The 27,114-nt window shown below is 41.3% G+C and overlaps 1 non-coding gene across 1 annotated transcript; it reads left to right on the top strand.

The window, feature by feature from the left end:
* The first annotated feature begins 4,710 nt into the window (after nt 1-4,710).
* LOC132634606 (small nucleolar RNA R71) lies at nt 4,711-4,816 on the top strand. The gene has a single exon (XR_009580303.1). It is a non-coding gene; the product is annotated as a small nucleolar RNA R71 (small nucleolar RNA).
* The last annotated feature ends 22,298 nt before the right edge of the window (nt 4,817-27,114 follow it).

Raw genomic sequence — 27,114 nt, 5'->3', positions numbered from 1 at the left:
CAACCGCGCCATGGGGTGAGGTATCTACCACCTCAAACGGACCAGACAACCTGGATTTGAGTTTACCCGGTAGCAACTTCAGTCGAGAGTTAAACAGTAATACAGAGTCACCCTTGTAGAACTCTCGCTTCAGAATTTTCTTTTCATGGTACTGCTTCATCCTTTCTTTATAAAAGGGCTGCACTCTCATAAGCCTGGTAGCGAAATTCATCCATCTCATTCAATTGAAACAACCGCAGCTTGGTTGCTTCCTCCCAGTTCATGTTCAGCTTCTTTAGCGCCCACATAGCCTTGTGTTCGAGTTCAACCGGCAAATGACAAGCTTTCCCGAATACAAGCTTGAAGGGTGAAGTCCCAATTGGAGTCTTGAAAGCAGTCCGGTATGCCCATAGAGCGTCATCGAGCTTTCGGGCCCAATCAGTTCTATTGGCATTCACTGTCTTTGCTAGAATACTTTTAATTTCCCTATTGGACACTTCAACCTGTCCACTTGTCTGAGGGTGATAAGGCGTTGCCACCCTATGCTTCACACCATATTTCTCCATCAGTCCCGCAAACGCTTTATTGCAAAAGTGGGATCCACCATCGCTGATTATCGCCCTCGGAGTACCAAAATGAGTAAATATGTTTTTCTTAAGAAACCCCATAACACTTTTGGCCTCATTATTGGATAAAGCCACCGCCTCAACCCATTTGGACACATAATCCACAGCTACCAAGATGTATTTCATTCCACCAGAACTCACAAACGGTCCCATAAAGTCGATTCCCCAACAATCGAACACTTCCACCTCCAAAACAAAATTCATAGGCATCTCTTGCCTTCTGCCTATATTCCCTTGCCTTTGACACTGATCACAGGACCGCACCAACAGATTAGCATCATGAAAAATAGTCGGCCAGTAATAGCCGCACTCAAGTACCTTGGCTGCAGTCCGGTTTCCGCTATGATGACCCCCAACAGGAGAGTCATGGCATGCCTTTAGAATATCCATCACTTCACTTTCTGAGACACAACGCCGAATGATGTTATCAGCGCATGTGCGGAACAAATAAGGCTCGTCCCAATAATACTGCCGAGCATCCCGCAAGAATTTCTTCTTTTGGTAAGTTTTGATATCATCGGGAACTATACCTGTTACCAAATAGTTTGCAAAATCAGCATACCATGGTGCTACCTCCTTTGACACTGCCAACACCCTCTCATCTGGTAACGCATCATCTATATCAAGCTCATCAGAAGGTCTCTCAGCTTCTTCAAGCCGAGAGAGATGGTCAGCCACCTGGTTTTCAGTGCCCTTTCGGTCTTTTACCTCAAAATCGAACTCTTGCAGCAGTAGCACCCATCTGATCAATCGCGGCTTTGCTTCCTTCTTTGCCATGAGGTATCTCAAGGCTGTATGATCAGTATAAACCACAACTTTGGACCCCAACAAGTAGGCCCGAAATTTTTCGAAAGCAAACACAATGGCAAGCAGCTCTTGCTCCGTCACTGTGTAATTCATCTGTGCAGCATTCAACGTTCTGCTAGCATAATAGATCGGGTGAATAATTTTATTGTGCCTCTGCCCAAGCACAGCACCTATTGCTAAACCACTAGCATCACACATCAGTTCGAATGGTAGGGACCAGTCAGGAGAAATAATAATAGGAGCAGTAGTGAGACGCACTTTTAACTCTTCAAACGCCTTCTGGCACTTCTCATCAAACACAAATTTAGCCTCTTTTTCAAGAAGCTTGCACAAATGATTGGCAACCTTAGAGAAATCTTTGATGAAGCGCCTGTAGAACCCAGCATGCCCCAAGAAACTGCGGACACCTTTTACTGAGATAGGTGGAGGAAGTTTGGAAATCACATCAATTTTTGCTTGATCGACCTCGATTCCCCTTTCAGAGATTTTGTGACCGAGGACGATTCCTTCCTTCACCATAAAATGGCATTTCTCCCAGTTCAGCACCAGATTTGTCTCTTCGCACCTTTTTAGCACTTGACCCAGATGGCCAAGACAATCATCGAATGAGTCACCCACCACGAAAAAATCATCCATGAACACCTCCAAGAAATCCTCCACCATGTCGGAGAAGATTGACATCATGCACCTCTGAAAAGTCGCTGGTGCATTACACAAACCAAAAGGCATCCGGCTGAATGCAAATGTCCCATAAGGACAAGTGAACGTGGTTTTCTCCTGATCTAAAAGAGCAATGTTGATCTGATTGTAACCTGAATAACCATCGAGGAAACAATAATAAGAACGCCCTGCTAGTCTATCCAACATCTGATCAATGAAGGGCATAGGGAAATGGTCTTTGCTCGTGGCTGTGATGCCGCCTTTCTTAGGAACACATTGGACTGGGCTCACCCATTTACTATCAGCAATAGGGAAAACCACGCCTGCATCTAGCCATTTAATTATCTCTTTCTTGACAACCTCTTGCATGTTCTCGTTTAGTCGCCTCTGATGCTCTACACTTGGTTTGCTGCCATCCTCCAACTGGATTTTGTGCTCACAGATCCCAGATGGGATACCTCGAATATCTGCTATGGTCCAACCAATAGCATGCCTATACTCTCTTAATACCTCCAAAAGTTGCACAATCTGCTCCTCAGTCAATGAAACTGACACAATCACTGGTAATGTGTTGTCGGGACCAAGGAATTCATATCTCAAGTGTGATGGGAGCTGCTTAAGCTCCAATTTAGGCGGCTCAATGATTGAAGGCTTTGCTGGAGGAGTTGTTCTATTTTCTAGATCAAGACTCAGCTTCTTTGGTTGGTATGTGTATGAGCCCAACCCAACAAGTGAATTAACTGTTTCCTCATAGTCTTTCATATCTTCAGCATCGAAATTCATCAGAATCCCAGCCAATGCCTCACCCAAGTTCTCTTCTTCCATTTTGAACTCTACTGCATTAGTAACAACATCAATTGAATCAATTACCGAAATGCTCTCATAGGCACTTGGTAACTTCATCCCTTTGCTAGCTTGAAAAATCACTTCTTCATTGTTGATTCGGAACTTGATTTCATTTTTCTCCGAATCCATAAGAGCCCTCCCTGTTGCAAGGAAAGGTCTCCCCAGAATGATAGGAATGTCCCGATCAACAGCACAATCAAGGATCACAAAATCAGCGGGCAACATAAAATCACCAACCCGCACAATTTCATCATCTACCACCCCAATTGGTCTTTTGATAGACCTATCAGCCATCTGCAATCTCATTGTAGTCGGCCTTGGCATCCCCAAACCTGATTGTTTATATATAGCAAGGGGCATCAAATTTATACTTGCCCCATTATCACACAAGGCGCGAGCAAAATCATGGTGCCCAATAGAACAAGGAATGGTGAACGCTCCAGGATCTCCCTTTTTCTGAACAAGTGTGGTTGAGATGATGGAACTCACAGTGTGAGTCAAACTCACGGTATCATGTTGAACCGTCTTCTTCTTGGTCAGCAAATCCTTCAAATATTTTGCAAAACCGGGCATCTCCTTGACGGCTTCCAAGAAGGGAAAATTTAGAGATAATTGCTTCAGCTGATCGTAATATTTTTCAAATTTAGCATCTTCCTTCTTTTTTACCATCCTCTGAGGAAACGGGGGTTTAGATTTGAAAAGTTGTGTCAAAGGGCGGAGGGCCCCTTTTACAGCCTGCTTACTTGTGTTATCAGCTTCCGTCACTATCTCTGGAATTTCAGGAACCTTCTTGTCAGCAGGAATCTCATCAGCAGTAATGGGTGCTTCAGACTGCACCTCATTTTCTTCATTTATCGGCTCAAGATCAATCATTCTCTCCGCAGCCCCTTGTATTGTTTTACCACTCCTAGTAGTGATGGAAAACGCACGGTCTATACCGCCTCCTCCATTTCTGGGATTTGGAACAGTGTCACTCGGAAGTCCTCCCATTTTAGGAGGGTGCTGCTCTCTAGAAATGTCCCTCATCTGCGACTCAAGCTTCTGAATGGCTGCTGTATGGGACCCCACTGTTTCTGTCAGCCCAGATAAAGTTCTGTCAGACTTAGATTGGTTTGCCAGAATCTGCTCAAGCATTGCTTCAACCTTCGAACTACCTTGCTCTGATGACTCACTTTTAGGTGGTCTATAAGGATTTGTACTCTTGTTCCCAAAATTGTTGCTGTTGTTATAGCTCCTGTGATTTCCACCACCAAAATTGTTGTTGTAGTTACCAGAATTATTGTAAGCACCTTGGCCTTGGGCTTGCTGCGGTCTCCATTGATTTTGACTCTGATAGCCACCTTGGTAATTCTGTCTCTGATGACCCCCTTGAGGGTTGTTGACATAGTTGGCATCTTCAACCTGCCTAGATGGCCCCTCAAGGAACGGACCATCTTGAGCATGGTACATCCCTTGCGGCAAGACTGTATTATCTTCACAAACATTTACCTTTTTGATTTGAGTTTCATCAAATTTCTTTGTCAGCAAGGCAATATTTGTAGCAAGTGCTGCCAATGTTTGCTAGGTGTCTTGATTCTCCCTCACCATATTTTGGATCATAGCACTACCATATGGTACCACATCAGCATTGTTTGAGTGCCAAGCCTGATTATGAGTTGTCAGCCTGTTAAGTATGGTGGTCACTTGTTGAAAGGTCTTGTTCATAAAACAACCATCAGCTGCATTATTAGCCACTGACTGTGACACTGGGTCTATTCCTCGATAGAACTTCTCCATCAATATATGATCCAGAAAACCATGATTCGGGCTGTCCTGCAAATACTCCTTGAATCTCTCCCATGCTTCATATAGTTGTTCCCCCGGTCGCTGCTTAAATTCATATATCTTATCACGAATTTCAGCTCTTTTGCTAGGGGGATACCACTTTGTGAGAAAAACAGTTGTCATTTCTGCCCATGAAGTAATAGAATTCTGGGGCAGCTTCTCAAACCATGTTCTTGCTTCTCCAGCTAGGGAATATTTGAATAACCTCAACCGAATAGCATCTTGTGAAACATTGTTCTGGATGTGATTAGCACACACATCCACAAAATTCTTCAAATGACGGTGGGGGTCATTCTCGGTAGAGTTCCGAAAGTATCCCTCAAGCTTCAACAACTGGTATAGAGTGGAGTCAATTTTCACAGTAGTGGCTCCAAATCGAGGCTGAATAATAGGAGATGCATAGTCTTCCTCCGGAACAAATTCAGCGAAAATATTTTCATCAACTGGTTCATTCGCCTGATTGTTCACCACATTTCCTTGGTTGTCAGCTCGTTGATTTTGCTGATGTCGATTCATGATCACCTTATTTACGAAAGTAGCAGACAAGGTGTGATGAATTAAGCAAAAGACTTCAATCAAAGCAAACACTATTTAGTAATTTCAAAACCGTATTCCCCGGCAGCGGCGCCAAAATTTGATACGCTCAAATTACACCTATTAATGGTATAACGCGGACGTTGTCAAATATAGTAACCCAACAAGGTTGGGGTCGAATCCCACAGGGAATAGGGTGTGAAAAGTTTACTAAACTTGTAGATGCTAAGTTTTAGGTCTAATGTCTTAATCCGATAAGTTGTGTAAAGGCTGGTTTTTCTATAACTAGTTGCTAAATTATTGCTTTGGTAAATATTTATGGTAAAAGAAACTAAGGTTGTGTCCCCGTCAGATGGAGCATATGATCATGGGTATTGATCTTGATATACTTATAATGGATCATTATATGAATGCACTTAATCTCTATGCGAATCTCTACTATTTCCCAATAAATAAAGATTATATCTTTCTATGATTTTCCCAAATATAAGAAAGTGATTATGAAGAACGATTAATCATGCCAAGTAAATTCCTCTTATTCCTAAGTGAATTTATTAAACAAAGTTTAAAGCTTTGAGTTTTTGTTAATTATTCTTACCAACCCTAATTATTTTTCCAAATAAATTTAGGGTTTATGGCTTTAATCAATGTTTGCAACCATTAATTATGAATGAAGAATGAAGAATAATTAAACCCTAATAATCCATTATTTGTATAACAATCACAAACCCAATCACAAAATACCCATCATTGGGTTCACAACCCTAGTAAGGGATTTTAGTTATTCATGACAAAGAACAAGCAAAAATAAATTGAAGAATTCATAAGTGCTTACTTTGGAATGTAAAAGGAATTGAGAATACTTGAATTGATGTTTGAATCTTCAAAACTTCAAAAAGAAGTTTATGTTCAAAGACAAAGGTAAAAATATACTGAATGCCCTAATAAAAACCCTACAAAGACTATTTATAAGGTTTGGAAAATACACAAGTTACAGATTTTGCACTTCAGTCCCGTCATGATGAAATACGGTCCGTAAATCACTTTACGGACCGTAAAACGATTCACGCCCAAGTTAACTTTTCAGTTGTTGTCTGAAATACGGACCGTAAAGTGGTTTACGGTCCGTAAACAGCATGATCGTCTTTCACCTTCGCCAACTCAGCCTTTCTTCTGCCAGTGCTTGAATGGTTAAACACGTGCTGGAAGACGGGCCGTAAACTGAAACACGGTCCGTAAACACAGCTCGTATTTTTCCATCTTCCTCAGCTTGACTTTTTGCTTCTGGAATCCTTTAATACGACCCTGGAATACGGCCCGTATTGTGGAATACGGACCGTAAACCAAGTTTACGCCCTGATTTTGCATCTTTAACTGCTGTCATGCCAAATCTGATCCTTTTCCTGAAAAACACCAAAAAACACGTAAAATCACAACGACTTGCTTAACAACAAGTAAAACTTATAGATGAAAAGTATCGATTGTGGTGTGAAAATCACGCCACATCAGCGGTCCGGTTCGACGAGCGGGTCGACGGCCCGTCGACTTGCTCCGACGACTTGCTCCTGCAAATGCAAGGCTGCGGGACCCTGTCGACACCGCACGCGATGGTCCATCGAACATGTCGACGACCCATCGACGATGACTGATGTCCTGCAGATTTTTCTGATTCAATTCAGGTCGCGTCGATTCGATCGTTCAACTTCTAACTCTATAAATTGCCAGGAATATCTGCTGGTACCCTCGTACACGAGGTAAGACATTTTCTACCTCCAACTCAGGCTCAGGTATCTATTCCAAGGGCATACCCGACTTGGAAACCATATGTGCTACTACTACGAACACGAGGGGTGTAATATTCTCTCCCCCTTAGGAACATTCGTCCTCGAATGTTCGAACATTCCTGGGTTATAGAAATTTCGGTGGAGTTTCCCCTGTACTTATACCAATCCATCTTGCAAGCAGCAACCCAAATTAATGCCACACAGGGCCACATACTATAACACACAATACTATGGCCTCACACGACCAATTACGATAACTGAAATGATATAATACCTGGGAGTGATGATGCCTCAGACCGAACCTCCTGTACTGCTGGGAACAAATGCGGGTACTCAGTCTTCATTGCCTCCTTCGCTTCCCCAGTCACTTCCTCAACATTCTTATTCCTCCACAAGACTTTAACTGAAGCTACATCCTTGGTCTGCAACCGACGGACCTGTCTGTCCAATATAGCCACTGGAACTTCTTCGTATGATAACTGCTCGGTCACCTGAATGTCATTCACTGGTACCACTCTCGAAGGATCTTCGATACACTTACGAAGCATTGATACATGAAATACTGGATATACCGACTCTAACTCGGAAGGAAATCCTAGCTCATATGCAACTGTGCCCACTGTACGAATGATCTTATATGGCCCGATATATTGGGGGCTCAACTTACCCTTTTTTCCAAACCTCATCACTCCCTTCATAGGTGAAACTTTTAGGAACACCCAGTCGCCTATCTCGAACTCTAGCTTACGTCGTCGATTATCCGCATAGGATTTCTGTCGACTCTTAGCTGTTAGCAACCTCTCTCTAATCATTTTCACCTTATCAACTGCTTGCTGAATTAAGTCTGGCCTACTAACTGGTTCTCCCCGACATCAAACCACCTTGTGGGCAATCTACACCTCCTCCGATATAAGGCCTCATAAGGAGTCATCTGAATACTGGAATGGTAACTGTTGTTATACGCAAACTCGATAAGAGGCAAATGATCATCCCAACTACCTTGAAAGTCAAGTACACAAGCTCTAAGCATATCCTCAAGGGTCTGTATAGTAAGCTCTGCTTGTCCATCTGTCTGGGGGTGAAACGCAGTACTAAGACTCACCTGAGTCCCCAATCCTTGCTGAAAAGACTTCCAAAATTTTGCTGTGAACTGTGCTCCCCTATTTGAAATAATGGCTGAAGGAACACCACGAAAGGCGTACAACTTCCTTAAGATAAAACTTTGCATAATCCTCAGCTACATAAGTAGTTCTGACAGGCAGGAAGTGAGCTGACTTTGTAAGCCTATCAACTATGACCCATATCGAATCACACTTTCACTGAGTACGGGGCAACCCTGTAATAAAGTCCATATTAATTACCTCCCACTTCCATGTCGGAATCTCCATAGCCTGTAATGGACCTCCAAGCTTCTTGTGTTCTATTTTGACCTGCTGACAATTTGGACACTGAGCGACAAATTCTGCTATATCCCTTTTTATACCATCCCACCAATAAACTTCCTTGAGATCATGGTACATCTTCGTTGAGCCTGGATGAATAGAATAGCGGGAGTAATGTGCCTCTCCCATAACCTGCTGACGGAGCCCTGCAACATTAGGGACACATAATCTATCTCGATACTTGAGTACTCTATCAACTTCAATTACAAAGGGTGTCTTTTCTTTCTGAGGTGTTGTATCTCGGTAATGAAATAAAACATGATCCTCATACTGACACTCCTTTATCTCTACTACCAAGGATGATACCACTGTGTCTTGAACAGTAACTCCTGCATCACCTGAATCTATCAATCGAACTCCGAGGCTAGCTAATCGATGAACCTCACGGACCATTTCTCTTTTCTCTGGCGGCACGTGTGACAACCTACCCATAGATTTACGACTGAGGGGATCAGCTACTATATTAGCCTTCCTGGGATGGTACAAAATATCCACATCATAACCTTTTAACCTCTCCAACCATCGCCTCTGACGCAAGTTCAAGTCCTTTTGCTTAAAGATGTACTGGAGACTCTTATGATCAGTATAGATATCAACATGGACACCGTATAAGTAGTGCCTCCATATCTTCAAGGCATGAATCACTGCCACTAACTCAAGGTCATGGGTTGAATAATTCTTCTTGTGCTTCTTCAACTGTCTAGAAGCATAGGCAACAACTTTACCGTGTTGCATCAACACACAGCCCAATCCAACACCTGAAGCATCACGATATATCACATAGCCATCTGCTCCTTCTGGAAGATTCAAAACTGGTGCGGAAGTTAACTTGTCCTTCAACGTCTGAAAACTCTGCTCACAAGCATCTGTCCATTGGAACTTAGCTGATTTCTGAGTCAATTTGGTCAACGGGGCGAAAAGAGAGGAAACTTCTTCTACAAACCTTCTATAATAACCTGCCAAGCCGAAGCAACTACGTATCTCTGTTGGTGCCGTAGGCCTTGGCCAATTCTTCACAGCCTCAATCTTCTGGCAATACACTTTAACGCCTTCCTCTGAAATACTGTGACCCAGAAAATCCACATAGTTCAACCAGAACTCACATTTAGAAAACTTGGCATACCACTCTTTACCTCGAAGAATTCCAAGCACTGTCCGCAGATGTTCTGCATGATCGGCCTCTGACGGCGAATAAACCAGAATATCATCTATGAACACAATCACGAATAAATCTAGAAAGGGCCTGAATACGCGATTCATCAAATCCATGAATACGGCTGGGGCGTTGGTCAGCCCGAACAACATAACACGAAACTCATAGTGGCCATACCTAGTCCGGAATGCCGTTTTTGGAATGTCCTTTTCCTTGACCCTGACCTGGTGATATCCTAAGTCTATCTTCGAGAAATATTTAGCATTTTGCAACTGATCGAATAAATCATTGATCCTCGGGAGCGGATAGTTATTCTTTACAGTCATTTTATTCAATTGCCTATAATCAATACACATTCGCAAAGAGCCATCCTTCTTTCTTACAAATAACACCGGCGCTCCCCACGGTGTTGTACTAGGCCTGATAAAGCCCTTTTCGAGCAAATCTTTCAACTGCTCTTTCAATTCTTTCAACTCCGCGGGTTCCATCCTATAAGGAAGAATAGATATTGGCTGAGTGTCTGGCAATAGGACATTAGTGAAATCAATCTCCCTCTCTAGGGGAATGCCTGGAAGCTCATCTGGAAATATTTCTGGGAACTTATTAACCACAGGAACAGACTGTAGAGTCGGCGACTCTGGTTGCACATCTTGAACTCGAACTAGGTGAAAAATATACCCTTTTCTGATCATTTTCTCTACCTTAAGGTAGGAAATAAACCTACCTCTAGGCGAAGAAACATTGCCCTTCCACTCTAGGACTGGCTCGCCTGGAAACTAGAATCGAACCATCTTTGCTCTACAATCAACGTTAGCATAACAAGAAGCTAACCAGTCCATGCCCATAATAACATCAAAGTCAATCATATCTAACTCAATTAGATCTGCTACAGTATGGCAGTCACAAACTATAGCAACACAGTCTCGGTATACCCGCCTAGCTATAACCGGATCACCAACTGGCGTAGACACCTCAAAAGGTTTAATCAACTTGGGCTCTATCCCAAACTTGTCGGCAACAAAAGGCGTAACATATGATAAAGTGGAACCTGGATCAATCAGTGCATAAACATCATGGGAGGAAACTGATAATATACCTGTAACAACATCAGGAGACGTCTCACGGTCCTGTCTACCAGCCAATGCATACACGCGGTGCTGAGGACCGCTCGAGCTAGATGGTCCACTCCTCCCCCGACCTCGCCCTGCTGGCGTCTAAAATTTTTTCCCTGAAGGGCGCACTGTAGAAGATGAGCCAGCCACAGACCCTGTAGGCTGAACCATACCTGAACTAACCTCCATCGGGCACTCCCTCATCCTGTGGCCTGGCTGTCCACAAGCATAGTAAACATCTGAACCCAGCCAACACGGACCTGCATATAACTTGCCACACTGGGTACATCACGGCAAAAAGGGCCTCATCTGGCTTGACTCCGGTCGGTACTAAGAGTCTGACGCTCTAGAACTCTGGCCTGCTCCGGAATAAGAAGACCGGTCAAACCTCGGACCTGGAAACCGTGGAGGTGCACTCCCAGCCGGCTGATAAGAATACCTGGGATGCTGCAGCCTCTGTCCTCCCCTGAACTTACTAGCCATCTCAAAAGATCTAGCCCTCTTACCACAGCTCCGGTCACGCTCCCGCTATATCCTCCGCTGGCGTTTATGATCCTCCAAATTCTGTGCATACACATGTATACGGGAGATGTCCATTCCTGGCTGTGGTGCAGCAGTCGTGCACTCATCTATCAAGTGTGGCCCTAGACCGGCCACAAAGCGATGAACTCTATCCTCCATCTCAGCCACCATGGCAGGGGCATATCTAACCAAGGAATCGAAGTGTACACAATACTCTTACACATTCATACTTCCCTGCTCAATACGTAGGAACCTATCTGCTCGGGCCCGTCGGACCTCTGGAGGAAAGTAATGGCGACAAAAAGCATCTGAGAACTCTCGCCACACAGCTGGAGGGGCATTCTCTCCCCTAGATAAATCACATGCCTGATACTACTGTATCGAAATATCCAGGAGTCTATATGAAGCCAACTCCACCGACTCAACCTCATCCGCGTGCATAACCCTCAAGGTCCTCTGCATACTATCAATGAAATCTTGGGGTTCCATATTTTGCTTTACCACAGAAAACTCGGGAGGACCTAACCCAAGGAAGGTCTTAACCCTCGAACTACTGGCTTGTCTGCTAGGTCAACACCAACTCTCTGCCGCTGTACCTAGGCAGCTACTAATCTGGTCAACAACCGTAAAGCATCCCGTACATCCTGGCCCTCTACATCCGGTTGAGAAATTGGGGCTGGTGCTGGAGGCAGGGTATACGATGTCTCAGACGGCCCCTCACTCTGAATCTCATCCTAAGCCCTCGTAGCCTGCTGAGTATGACTAGCGGCCTCACCTGTCGCTCTCTTGCTTTTCTGGGCAGCTGTAGCTTTCTTGCGGGGCATCGCTGAAATTAGAACAATTCATCAAAAGCGAACGCTTAACATAGGCCACTATCGCACAATCTAAGAGAGAAAGAATGACATCATCCTAAATATCCCGTAGCTTCCAGTTTATAAGTGTGCTGCACAACACGCCCATAAACAAGACTCTACTAGACACGGTCTGTAGACAACCCTAGGATGAAACTGCTCACATACCACATCTGTCACGACCCAAACCGATGAGCCGTGACGGGAGTCTGGCCTCTAGTGACCAAAAACCCCTAAACATGTATCTGAAACATTCTGAACATCAAAAGCCCATAAATGCAATAAACGGATCTCATAAGAGAGAAACATCAGAACTCTGTACAATCTGCATATTTATACACGACGTGCGGAAGAACAGTGCAAGCCAGCTAGGCTGCTACATATACTGTACACAAAAGAATAGAAGCCGACAAGGCTACATCACCTGACTACTACATACAACTGTCTATAGACCTCTACTGGAATAAAATCTGCAGAAAGGACGGGACAGGGCCCCATCATACCCATACGTCTACACATCCATAAAAGGGGCATACCGAAACTGACAGTATCTCCGGATCAAATGGAGCGTACTGACCACTGCTAGATCTAGAGGTCCTACTGAGCTGGACCACCTGTCTGTCTCCCTGTACCTGCGGGCATGAACGCAGCCCCCCGAGCAACAGGGAGTCAGTACAGATAATGTACCGAGTATGTAAGGCATAAGAACAGCATATATACATAAGAATCATGGATAAGATCTAAACTCATAAACTGAAATGACTGATTGCATGTACTTGTATGAACTAGTATCTGCCTAAATCTGCATAAATCTGTGTAACTGACAATGCCTCTGGGGGCACATAATATGCATGCTCATACCTATCAATGATGGTCGTGCATCTATATATGTGCGTATGTAATGCCTGATATGTGTGCGTATATAACGCCTGATGTATGTACGTATATAACGCCTGATGTAAGTGCGTATATAACGCCTGTAAGCCTCTAGGGCATCTCATCATATCATATTGGCTCCTCTGTGGCCATAATCAATATCATCATCATAGTAGTAATGGGTATATAACGCCTATATCTTTTCTCATACTTTACATATATCTAATATTCGCATATATAACACCTTCTAGTCACCGGTCAATATACATAAATATATAATGAATGTAATGCATGAATAAACTGTATGCACAGAATTGGCTACATAAGACTGGACCCATGAACAGAAGGAATACTCATAAATGGGGTACATGAACATCAAAGACTGAAGTACTTCTAATTCTCCTAAGAGTAGAGTAATATGGAAGCTCTCTTACTCGTTTGTTGGATCATATCATAGGAGCATGCCAAAAGAAGGAAAGAATGGCCTTAACATACCTGGAAGTATACTCAATCGTCCAACTTCTACCTCTTGAAGTCGCAAGTCTTTAATTAAGATAACATAGGGCTTAATTAGGCTATTTACTTCGCTTACTAACCATCCTCAAATACGTATAAAGCTCAACGAACTATTGACAATAATTTCCTTTGTAAGCTTACAACTCTCCAACTTCTCATTTGATCCCACATTAACTACAATACTCACATCAAAAATGACAACACACACACACACACACACACACATATATATATATCAAAATATACGTAAACCTGTTTCCAATCATCTCTTAAAATAACCCTATATCACTACATTTCCCTTCATCAACTTAACATTTCCACAATTACCTTCTCTTCACTTAACATCACTAAAACTCTTGATAGCCAACTTAAATATAAGGGTAGAAATCATTTACATACCTTGGAGGGGTCAAGAATCCCAAGAATCACTTCAACTTCAACTCCCTAAACTTCACAACCTTGAAGAAACACTAGAACCAACCTTCTTCTTCACCATCTGGGGTTTACGGGGTCCGGGTCTTGTCAAATCTTCACTAATATGATGAAAAATATTGGGAGATAATATATTAGGGGTTTTCTGATTTTGAAAGGAGTTAAATATGAAATAAGGTCGTGAACCACCTATTTATACTTGGAAGCCAAAAAGGCTACCGCGGTCCGGTTCGACGAGCAGGTCGATGGCCCGTCGACTTGCTCCGTCGACCTGCGCCTGCAAATACAAGGCTGCGGGACCCTGTCGACTCCGTACGTCAACGGTTCGTCGAACATGTCAACGACCCGTCGACGATGACTGATGGCCTGCAGATTTTTCTGTTTCAATTCAGATCGCGTCGATTCGATTCGTTTAACTTCTAACTCTATAAATTGCCAGGAATATCTGCTGGTACCCTCGTACCCGGGGTAAGACATTTTCTACCTCCAACTCAGGCTCGGGTCTCTACTCCAAAGGAATACCCGACTAGGAAACCATAGGTGCTACTACTACGAACACGAGGGGTGTAACACTGAAAGTCACAGTACATGAGCGTTTACTACGAGTACAAGTATGGATAATAATACATAAACTATCTGAAATGAAAATAAGATAGAAATAGTAAAGATAGAGTGAAGTCCGGTGTTGTGGGACCCTCATCAGCATACCCTGAAACTCCACGAAATGATCCAACAATCTCTTAGATACGTGCTCAACTCGTGCCCAGATCAGTACCTATACACAAAAGGTGTAGAGTGAGCACGAGAAGCACGTGTACCCAACAGCATCGTTAACCGACCCTAAACTATAATGATGATGAGGGTTGGTACTTCTGATACTCCTCTTCTTGCTTAATTAGTTCAAATCCACAATTCATATGAAATCAACAAGTATAGAAAGCGTGAACACTAATCAATATCTCTTAATCCACTTCTATTCCAGTTTAGCCGTAAAAGTGTAGTCTTTTTCTCAGCTAAGTCAAATTCAAGGGTAAAGATACCCTTTTTTTTTATCAATTATGTAAAGTATAAGCCTAAAGATCCACATCGTTATATCTTTTAAAACACATATGACATGAAATCAAGTCACACAAGCATCAATAGCATGAGATGTAAAGCAATGCATGCAATGCCAGCGAATAGTATGCAATGCAATGACCATATGCATCGGTATACACACTCTCCTATAGTAGGTTTCACGTGACTCATGGGGGACTCATAAGGTCCATATACCCACCCTGAATACCAGATCTCCCAAATCACATTGAGTCCCAGCTGTTGCCTGAATATCATCATCACTCTATAACCATATACCATATCCAATATCCAGGCCCTGTCTTGCCATTTACCAGTCATATGCTAATAATATCATGAAAGAATGAATGGATATGCGTACACCATGCCAATGCAAAATAGCCAGTCAATATCAAGATTTAAGTTTTTTTCATAAATTAGACGAGATGTGGAGTGATGAATACTACTCAAGTTAACATATCACAAGTATTCAGTCAATCATGTCTCTCATAGCATAAATAAGCAGCAGTCATACCAACCTAAATGGATTTATCCACCATTCTCATCGCCCGAAGGCTAGACACATAATATCCGTCGCAATTATAGTACTTTTATATATTTTAATTAACCAAACAGGTACACCGGTACCTGCACAAGTGCTCGTGACCTTACGAGTACGGGACCCCCAATTCCTCATTACGCCCCTTATTATGTTTGCGAACACAGAACACTACATAAAGGGTCTAGTAAGTCTCAACTTGCCTGAATCCGAAGCCGAAGAGTCACTCCAGGTCTTGCCCTTCCTCTGAGCCTCCGAAAGAGCCCATCTGTTCAAATATTGTATTTACATGAGAACACGAGTCTAACGATACCCACAAAGCCGCATAAAGAATTTGGATCCAAAAAGCCAACGTAAAACCCCATCCCAAACCCCAAAGGTAAAATGGTAATTTATCGTGTATCCGGGTTCAATTAGATCAAATTAGTATTCTACCGATCATACGAGTCAAAAAACACCCATATTGCTAAGGTTTAGCCCGAAACTCAAAATATACCCAAAAAGACAACCCCGACCAAAACTGGAATTTAAGCCTAAAATCATCTTACCCATAGTTTAGATAGCCCAAATCCTAAAAATCATCAAGTTCTAATCACATTTGAACCCTCAATTTTATAAATTCATTAAACCCATTTCTATGGAAAAACCCTCAACTTCTCATGAATTCAAGGTTAATCTAATGGAAGAAATCAATGGAATCTGATGAGATGAAGGTTTAGATCTTACCCTAAAGTAGAAATGTGATCTTGGCACTTGAAATCTCTCAATTTCGAGCTCTCTAGCTTCTAAAATAGTGAATGGGAAATGAAACACGAATTTGAGGTCTTTATTACTATTCAGGCAAAATACCCTTCGCGAACGCAAGGAACTCTCGCGATAGCGCCCATCCTCTCAGCCCGAACCATCGCGAACGCGACTAATCAATTGTGAACGCGATGACCAGTCCAACCCGGCCCAGACCCCAAATACCCTACGTGAATGCAAGCCCACTCTCACTAACGCGACCCCACCTGGCCCCCCTTCTTCGCTAATGCAAGACCTCCTTCGTGAAAGCGAAGAAGGAAACTAAATGACTGAAACACCCAAAAATATGGTTTCTTCAAAATCTCAAACCAACACCCGAAACTCATTCGGAATCCCCCAAACACAAACCAAATATGCATTTCTATCATAAAACACGCTACAAACTCACTTGTGCACTCAAATTTCCCAAAAGAGGTCATTCTGACCCGAGGTTGACCAAGGTCAACTCCAACACCACCAAAACCCAACTTTCTAACCAAGTACCCAAATGTCAACCGAAGGCTTGGCAAAGTCATAAATGACATTTCAGATCTAATGGAATCGACGAAACCACACATTTACCCTGTGTTGACTTTGGTCAAGCTTCCCCATTTATCTAACTCTAAAACTCCTAAACTTACCAAAACTAATCTGAAACTCGCCCGATTACCTCGAGAACCGCACCACCCATCCCTACAAGTCATAAAGGCACAAAAGTAAACAACATGAAGGGTATATTGGGAAAAATCTAGGAAAAAGACTCAAAATGACGTAGCGAGTCGTTACAGTTATGAATTCTAAATTAATACATGATTCTAAGGATACCCATAAAGCCATAAAAAGGATTCGGGCCCAAAGGTCAATCAAAAACACTGTCCCAAATTTCGAAGGTCAAAACGATAATTTATCATGGATTCGAGTCCAACAAGGTCAAAATAGTGCTGTAATAGGTCACACGAATCCAACAATACCCATATTGCTATAATTCTAATCAGAACCCAAAATAGCCAAACCCGAACCCTAAGGGAAAAACTAAAATTTTAATTTAGAATTAGCTTACCCATATCCTAATTAGTCTAAATCCAGAAGGTCTCCAATTTATCAAGACAATTTCAACCCAGGGCTAAAACCCCCAAAATTTCCCTTCATAAATCATGATTTCTAACATGAAAATCCTTATAATCAATAAATAAAGGTAAAAGGGAGGATTATAAATTACTCACCAGAAGAATCTTGAAAATCCCTCAAAAATCTCCTTAAACCGAGGTCTCACGCTCCAAATATGTGAATGAAGAGTCTAAACTCGAAATGGAAAATAAATAGAAATTTGACCAGTGATTGCGGACCCATACCCATATCTGTGTCAAAATACTCGCATCAGTGAGTTTCACTTAGCCAGCCCAGGGCCGCAAGTGCAGACCTTTTCTTGTAGGGTTGGCCCCGCTCCTGTGGCCTATTTCACGTAGGTGCGAGCTCAACCCAAGGTTTCCCTCCATCACACCTGCGACCCATTTTGCACCGGTGCAGCTCCGCAGGTGCGATCCTCTTCTCGCTGAAGTGAGACACCAGAAAACATGAGTCAAGTCCCAAACAGCGATCCAACACTCGAAACTCATCCGAGACCTTCCAAACGCAAACCCAATATGTATTTCAGTCATAAAACATGCTACGAACTCGCTCGACCACTTAGAATTCCCAAAAGAGGCCATCTTTACCCGGGGTTGACCAAGGTAACCTCTAAAACCATTAATTCTCATAATCCTAACCAACGACTCAAAACACACTCGAACACCTCGCGACCCGAACCAACTATCCTACCAAGTCAAAAATCACGTTCTGAATCTAACAAAACCATCTAAATTTGATTCCGAACACATTTACCCAAAAGTCAACTATGGGTCAAAGCTTTTCTTAAAACCAAACTTAAGAACTCGAAACTTAAGTTTTTCTCATTGATACTAATCTAATTGTCTCAATAACTGCGCTACCCATCCCCAAAAGACAAATATGTCAAAGTAAAGCTAAGGGAAGGGTTGTTTTGGGCAAAATAAGCAAAATCACAAAAACGACCTAACTGGTCGTTACAAAAATAAATTGTCAAATAATTTTAAAAAAAATTGGAACAAGATGTACTGTGAAAATATAAAGAGTTATAAATAATAGCATGGTCTCTCCAAAATGAATAAAGCTTTGTTCGTTGATAGGACCATTACATGAGTTTTAATAGCTTAATAATAATTTACCAAAAAAATCTTTATTTTGTCCACTTACTGAGAGTTGCATTTTAAGACAGAATAGCTTTTTGGTAAATATGAAAAGTATCCTTTCAAATTTATAGTTTCATTTTTTAGTGAGCACCTTCTATTGTTTAAAGATATAACACACTCAATGATCAGAGAGTATGCATTCTTAGAGTTAACAACTTTTTAAGCTCCATATAATTGGAAGTAAAAACAGAGGTCGGAGAAATTTTGTAACTGTTATTGCCCATCAATTGTTCCATGTCTTGATAGGTCACCACAGTGCCGGACCACTTTTTTGGTATAACGACCCATTTTGTCGTTATCGGGATTCTTCCATTTTTACCCTCGCTGACCCGTTCCTGAGTCTTGTTAGAGCTGTTTTGACCCGAGAAGATAGTTGTCATGGTTCCTAGGCGTCGTTTTGAGTTTTGGAGCATCTTTTAGAAAATATGGCTTTAAGCGAAAACCGTTTGACCTAGAGTTGACTTAGACAACGAGACCTTATTTGGGAAATCTGAGTCGCGAGTGAATTCGTAGTGCATTTTTAAGTATATCTGCACACTTTGTTTGTGTATTTTGGGCCTCGGATGATAATCGAATTTCGGAGTTGAATTTGTGAAACTTGAATTGTTTTCTAGTTACTGGTGTTCGTCGCAGCGGCACCAGGACCGTTGTAGCGGCACTACTGGGGCGGTGAGGTGACCACTACAGCAGCATAGTGAGATCTTGTGCAGGACCACCATAGTCGTCTGCACACCGTTGCCGCTGGAGCGGCATGACTGTACCAGTGTGCTTTATATTTGAAAAAACCCTAGACACTTAGTCATTATTCTTATTTCGTTCTATGGGCTAGAGAGAGGCGAACTGAAGGGTTTTCTACCTATTTCTCCACTAATGTAAGGTTCTTGGCTCCATAATCATTTAGCTTCATCACCTAATCCTTATTCTAACCATAGAATCCTTAAAATCACCTAGAATCTAATGGGTCTTTAAGTGGGTTTCTTGAGTTGGTCCTACAATCAATTTGGCTTCCTAGAGTCTTCATAAATAGTAAGATTAGTGTTGACTATGCTTGGAAACGTTGTGAATGGGTTAGTTAGATTCATAATTGTTCATAAAATCTTAATATTAAAAGAAGAGTTTTATGGATTTTCTTCCTAATGAGTTCTTGGCTTTGAAATCTTGTATTGTTGGTTGGGTTAGCTTCATTAAGCATGAATTTGATGATCATAAACTATATAAACATGTTTCTTCCATTTTTAGAGGTAAAATTGTGGGATTAAAGTTAGGGTTCTTAGACCCAAATTTGGGGGTTTTCAAATTAATGATGATTTTGAGAATTAATTGAGTATTCCTATGATTAAAGTAATGGGTTTTTACCTTTTGGTATTGAATTTGGTATTTTGGTCATAAAATTTCCGTTTTGGCCTTGAGTGTAGGGTGAGATTTCTTGCTCTAAGCTAATAGGCTGATTTAGGGAAGTGGTAATAATGTATCAATTTCATTGACATGTTGTGTGTTGGGACTAGCCACCCCACTGTGTTGTGATTGATTGTTCTATTGTTCAGGCTTAATGTCATGAGTTGTTGATAAATATTGGATTCTGTTATCGTTTAGATTACGATATTGCTGGCATACCCACTGTTGGTATTTGTGATTCGGATATATTGTTGGCATACCCACTGTTGGTATTGGCGGTTCGGATATATTATTGGCGTACCCACTGTTGGTACTTGTGATTCGGTTATATTGTTGGTATACCCACTGTTGGTATTTGCGATTTGGTTATATTATTGGCATACCCACTATTGGTATTTATGATTCAGATATATTGTTGGCATATTTATTGTTGGTACTTGTGATATTGAGCATGATTATCGATGTTGATCCATGAATTGCATGCACTCTCATTTTCATGATACACTATTGTATAGCCGATATCCGAGGTTCATCCCGGAATCGTTGATTGAGTGAAATTGATACTTGATAAAACCTTTTTACTTGAGTGATGTGAGAGTCCGATGATTAATTTCGGAATTGTTGATTGCATGGACGATATCCGATATTAGTTCCAGAATCGTTGATAGTGCATGGACTTCGCGGGTCCCCAAGGGTGGTACCGGTGAGAACCTCCTGTGGGAAAAGATTCGGGGTCTCGTTTGTCTGTTGGACAAAGATCCCGGATGGGTGGCACTTAAACTTCGGAGTCACACTGGGTTTTGCTACGAGGCGTCGATATTTCCGTCCGGAGTACATGTGTACACATGATTTGCATGGCATTGCATTGTATTCATACACTATTGCATTGCACTGCATTCATACACTATTGCAATGCAAAACATTCATACACTATTGTAATGCATAGCATTATGATTTTATTTTGAGATGTTTGGTGTTGTACTTGTGGTGCTTGATTCGGACTCGATATATTCAGACTTGGAACATTTGGGATTAAATGCTATAGTTAGGCAAGGACGTGTACTTGAATCTAGATTTATTGATTGAACTTGTTGAAGTACCCCACAGACCGTCTGTAAGGTTAGTTATATATTTGGTCTCTATGTGATGTAGGATAACGGGTGTCTTAATGATGAGTTGACTGCTATCCTAAAACGAACGATCTAATGATATATAAGTTGCGAGCTTGTTGTGAGATTGACTGGTGATTATTAGGGTAAAGTTACTAATTAAAAGGTATTGATGTACAGTGTGTGGTAGATAGACGTATGACTTGATTAGGTTGTTATCATATTTATCTATGAATTCTTTTACTAATATGTGTTACTAACCATTGTCGGCCTATGATACTTACTCAGTACGTGTGGATTGTACTGATATTGTACTTGCTACACCCTTTTTGGGGGTGTAAATTGTTTCTGGTGGTTGATTGTGATGTGAAGCGGAAATGTGTGGTGCCTATCTAGAAGGCCTCCTCCCATTTCATTCCGGGACGGAGGTTGAGTCTTAGAATGTAGTGGTAATGTGAAATCATTAGTCGCTCTTGTGCTAGTCTAGACCAGGTCATTGGAAACTGGATCGAGTCTGTAATCATGTTACTATTGTAATCATATAATTACTTGAGTTTATCGAATATATTATTATGTTCAGCTATTATTTCTAAGTATGAATTGGTTTAAATGATTCTACTTGTTTAATCGATGTGTTTTTTGATAGAGGCTTCGCCTACCGAGGTGGGAAAGGTAGGTTCCCGCACGATCCCGAATTGGGCCGTGACAAGTTAGCATCAGAGCCTAGATTACCGGCCTACTAGGTACAATAGCAATATGTAGTAGAGTCTCGTGGAATGGTATGGAGACGTTTGTACCCATCCACAATAGGCTATGAGGCATGCTAAGAAAACTCCCTTCATTCTTTCTATTCATGCTACTTTGGTCGAATTGGTATCTCGGTAGGGTCCAATTGGTATCTAGGTGATTCCAATTGGTATTTGTGTATTCTCGTTGTAGTCTCCCTCGAATGGCTCCCGTTCTAAATTCTGTGCGATTGGATTCGTATGTCAGGTTGCAATACGATATGAGATGTGCCGTCTTGATTCAAACGCTTGACCAAGTTCAGTTTTAGTTATTACTTGAGTTTCTGTTGTGGGAATTTGGTTGAGACTGTTTCATTTTTGGTTCTTTGAGAGATGGGGAGTTGGTAATAAGAGCTGAAGGATATCTGTAATCCTAGTGGTCGGTTTCTCGGAAGTGGTTAATGCATGGGGGCTTAATAAGAGCGATCTGCTTGTGGATAGAATCGATTTTGGGAAAAAGGGGTTTTGACTCCGACAAGGGTCGTAATGGTATGTGGGCACGTGTGAATCTATGGAAGATTAATGATTCTTCAATGATTAAGCTTTTAGCATTGGTACGTGAGAACGTGTGTAAGCTCGCTAAAGATTACCGGATTCGACGAATATAGTGCTTGCGTGTAATAGATAAGAGGTATTGAGAGTAAATACATGAAGGACGACGTTAGTGGGAAACGTGTAATGAATCAGATTTCTAAGGGTATAGTGTTGTTGGAATTTATCGCGTAAATGGGATTGAGTCGTGATAAAGAGGATTTGGGATAGGTAAATCTAGAGTACTAAGAAGGGAATAATTGGTTTCTGGCATGCTTATTAGAGTGTACCTGCATTTGAGGTTCGAGTGGATTCCGCAGTATAGTATGATAAATTGAGTTGAGTGCCGACGTGACTATATGCTAAGTGGTTTGTGAGTCCTACTGGATAAAAGATGTGTCTTTGGACTTCGTATTTGAGGGGATGATAAGGATTTCATAGAGACAAGGTTTAGTAGTTGGTGGATGATATTACAGTAAGTAGGGTAGATGCGCATAAGGATTCGGTGTCGAGATTATGAAGGTGGTTAAGCCGTGGTCCAATAGGAGCTGATGGGTAAGTTGTAAGGACGAGTTCAGTGTTGCATAAGAGTGAGATTCTAGTAATCAAGTAACTGTTAAGTGTATGTCTAGTACCAGCTTAAGGTTAAGAGCCTTGTACTTGTTGTGTATCTTTCGGTCAGTTTTGTTATTTATCGGTGTTGTTATCCAGTTGAGTTGATGGGATAGTCGCATGAATGGTTAGGTGTGTTTAGGTTCGACAATGGAGACGTTCTAATTTAGTGAACTAGAAATAAGGCTTAAACCTATTCGAGGTATATGGATCATTTTGGAATTCAAAATAAGCAATGGAATAAGGGAACCTTAGTAAAGGGAAGTGGGTCATTGTAGACCAAATATGTGCTTCGTGGGATTTAAAGTTTAGTCGGTTTGGACTCCGATACATTGAAAGGTAACTCTAATGTGCAAAGTGTGTGGTGTGATTCTATCTCCAAGGTTAGTTCGGTAGTGTGCAAGACTTATGATTTGCGGTAATTGATTTAGTGGCTTCGAGAATTGGTTAGTATTAGTCAAGAGTGGTAAGAATTAGGTGTGCCCTTGGGAGTACTTGAATCTATTTGAATGGTGGTATTGTTGTCTAGTATAGAATAGACGAGCTTGTGAATGTTGTGTGATTTTGAGAAAGCAAGCTTACGGAATGGGTAAGTGATAAGAAGTTATGACCAGTGGCTGGGTGAGAAGTGAGATTTCAGATAACCGACATGTTGGATTTATAGGAAGTGGCTTGTGTGGTACCCCTTTGGATAGTTTCGCAGTACTTTGCAGTGAATGAGTTAGTGTGTGTTTAAGAGAAAGGATTTGTAGAAATTCCTAGTATGTTATGGCTATCAGTGTTTCCGAGATGGGATCGTGTTTTGATAAGTGTTTTATGTTATGAACAACATCGACCGAATGACTTCGGATATTATGGGTCCGAAGTGATTATGCTTGTTAACGCCAGGGATTAGGAGATTTTGATGCTTTCAGAAGTATTATATGTTGTAACGATAACGGTTGTGCTTCAGAGAGATTCTAGGATTGTGATAAGGCTCCGTTCTGATCATTAGATGTTGGCAGATCTTGGTCTATGCGGTACTCGATGGTAAGTTCCTAGATAAGTGATTTGAAGAGTTAAGAAGACTTAAGACTGACCAAGTTGGATATGAGAAGATAAGTTTGGATGAAATAGCGTAGAAGTCTTCTGGACGATTTAGGATTCTCTTTTGGGAAGAGTAAGTCATGGTTTCGGGTTGTATTATGTACCTCTAAGAAATTGTGATTCAAGGAACGACTTGGAAAAAGAGTGAAACAAAAGGATTAACTAGCTCAGAATATCTTACCAGTTCGGAATGTTTTATGATTTAGTTATGTCTAAAGGTTCGTGCTTGTCACGACCCAACCGGAGGGCCATGACGGGCACCCAGAGCTAACCCACCGGGCACCTCTCATTGTACATTCACATTCGTATCTAGGTGAGCCACATGGCTTATCAACAAACTCTATGCCTCAATAATACCATTTCCAACTGCTAAAATACTTTTATATCAACATTTAAAACTACGCCCATATACATATACACAAGCCGACGAGGCTTAACAAAATAATATACCAAAAGTATGAGCCGACAAGGAAAAAGACATCTACTATACATGACTATTTACGAGCCTCTAAGAAGAGTATGAAACATCATCATAAGGACGGGACAAGGCCTCGCCATGCCCATATATACACAAAAGAATAGTACCCGCAGCTGCAGCTCCGGATCAAATGGAGCTCCTCCAAGTAACCTCTGGATGAGCAGCCAAAAGATCAAGTCTATCTCCCTATCCACCTGCGGACATAACGCAGCGTCCACAAACAAAAGGATGTCAGTACGAATAATATACTGAGTATGTAAAGCATAATCAATAGCATAATGAAAGTATGATAAATAACATAAGATAGAAGAGTCATGGGAGGATACAGCCATTTATACCTCTAGCGACGTTCGTCGTATTTACTTACCCTCTTTCTAATGGGAACCTTTCATTTCATACATTTATACTTATAGTAGTATCATACCCGACCATACAGGTTCGGTGTCTTACGTACCCCGACCATAATAAGGTTTGGTGTTATACGTACCTGGCCCTACTAAGGCTCAGTGTTATCCATACCCAACTCCAGTGGTGCGCACACGATAGGTATCATACACGGCCATATAAGCTCGGTGTTTTAATAATCATACTTTGATATATATATATACAAACGTATCCTCAACATCACCATCGTCATCATTACTTCATTATATCCTTCCTTAGAGGTTCAACTATTATAGGATGAGACCAATGGTATCATGAGATTATCAAGAATCATGAGCCTTAGTGATTCTAGGAATGAAGTCATCTTGGAAGACAATATGGAATTCACATGAAAATATACAACGATGGGATCATGCCTTAAGAAAGAAGGGTTAGCCTTACATACCTCTTTGTCCTCCTAACTACTTAACGTTCACCGCCCAAGATTGAGAAATCTACATTTAAAAGGATTCACACCATGGTTAAGTCTTAGAGACATTCTTAAATTCAAACTAGAACAACTCATGAACTAACAAAAATTGGGCAGCATTTCCCCTATTTCATCGACTTCCACCATATCGCCAAACAACTCCCAAACAACTATAATAACATCCACAACATCATAATCAAGTAGTCATATTCCATTAAGTCTCAAAATTCATTCTCATGTTCAACTTATACTAACAACTTCACACCAACCCTTTACACATTTTCATACAACGCTTCCTCATCACCATTATTACCTTCCATAACAATATTATATCCATATCATACTAAGAATCATGACTCAAGTTAGCTTACTACTCAAAACATCATAAAAACTATATTTAGACCTCATCGTCTACTTTCTCTTTCTACCCAAGTTGTTCAACAACTAAGCATTCTTGATAACACGAAATAAGCATGAAAACTAACCTTTTATCTCATAAGAGTAAGCATTGGAGCAAGATATCAACTTATACGGAAACCCTAGCTTCAATACCCAAGTTATTCTTGAAGTCCACTAACCCTGGTGAGCCTTTCAACACATGAATACCTTGATTCTTGCTATTTGATCGTTGTTTTGCTCTTGATTTTGAGTGGAAAATGCTTGGAGAAGGGTTTTTGAGCTTTCAAGATATTACACCTCGGAAATTCCGTATGTGTTGCCTTGTGGATAGGCTAATGTGAGCTTAAGGTGATTATGAAATCCCTACGAGGTTAAGTGAATAATTAGATAGTTTGAGGTGCATACAATAAGATTCCGAAGTTCTATGAATATGTGAAGTTTAGTTTGTTGAAGGGAGCGAAATGAAAGTTGTGTTTGGAAAGGTTCCGCTATGATTGAGCTAATGTTTATGTGGTGATGTTTTAAAGATCTGCTATAGATCCTATTGTATGGTTAATGAAGTATTATACAAGTGTTAAGAAGGTTCCATAAGGATTGGAGATCGAACGAAACGACGAAAACCATTTCAGAGAAGTGGAGTTATACGACCACTTATACGGTCCGTATAACTCCCAGCAGGGAGATGATTTTCTGGTTCGTGAACCATGACCACTTATATGGACCGTACAATACTATACGGACCGTATAAGTGTCCGTGGAAGTCCCGACGGGCAGATTTTTACTGTTTGTATAAATAGATGCCTTGGGTTCTTTCACCTCATTTTTCATATTCTACAAGTGTTGAGAGCTCAAAAACCCTTCTCTAAGAATATTCTACTCAAGTCCAAGAGAACACAAAGATCAAAGACTATAATCAAGTGTTTATGTGTTAGAAAGCTTCCAAGGGTTAGAGGACCACAAGAAATACCATTGGAGGAGAACTAGGGTTTGGTTCAAGTGAAGTATTTCCACTCAAGATTCATTCCCACACCCTCTAAGGTAAGTTTTATGATATTTACATGTTGTTTAAGGTGTTTTAAAGTTGAAATACTTGGATTGTAGAGGAATATAGAAAATGGGTATTGAATGTGGGAATAGTGTCATCTTTGAGTAATAGTTTGGATTGAGTAATGATTCGTGATATGATATGAATATAATCATGTTGTAAATGATGTTAAGAACATGGGATAGACATTGTGTA

This window comes from Lycium barbarum, chromosome 3 (genome assembly GCF_019175385.1).
Source record: "Lycium barbarum isolate Lr01 chromosome 3, ASM1917538v2, whole genome shotgun sequence".
NCBI lineage: Eukaryota > Viridiplantae > Streptophyta > Magnoliopsida > Solanales > Solanaceae > Lycium > Lycium barbarum.
The sequence above is the reverse complement of the archived record's forward strand: the minus strand, read 5'-3'. Positions and strand labels throughout refer to the sequence as shown.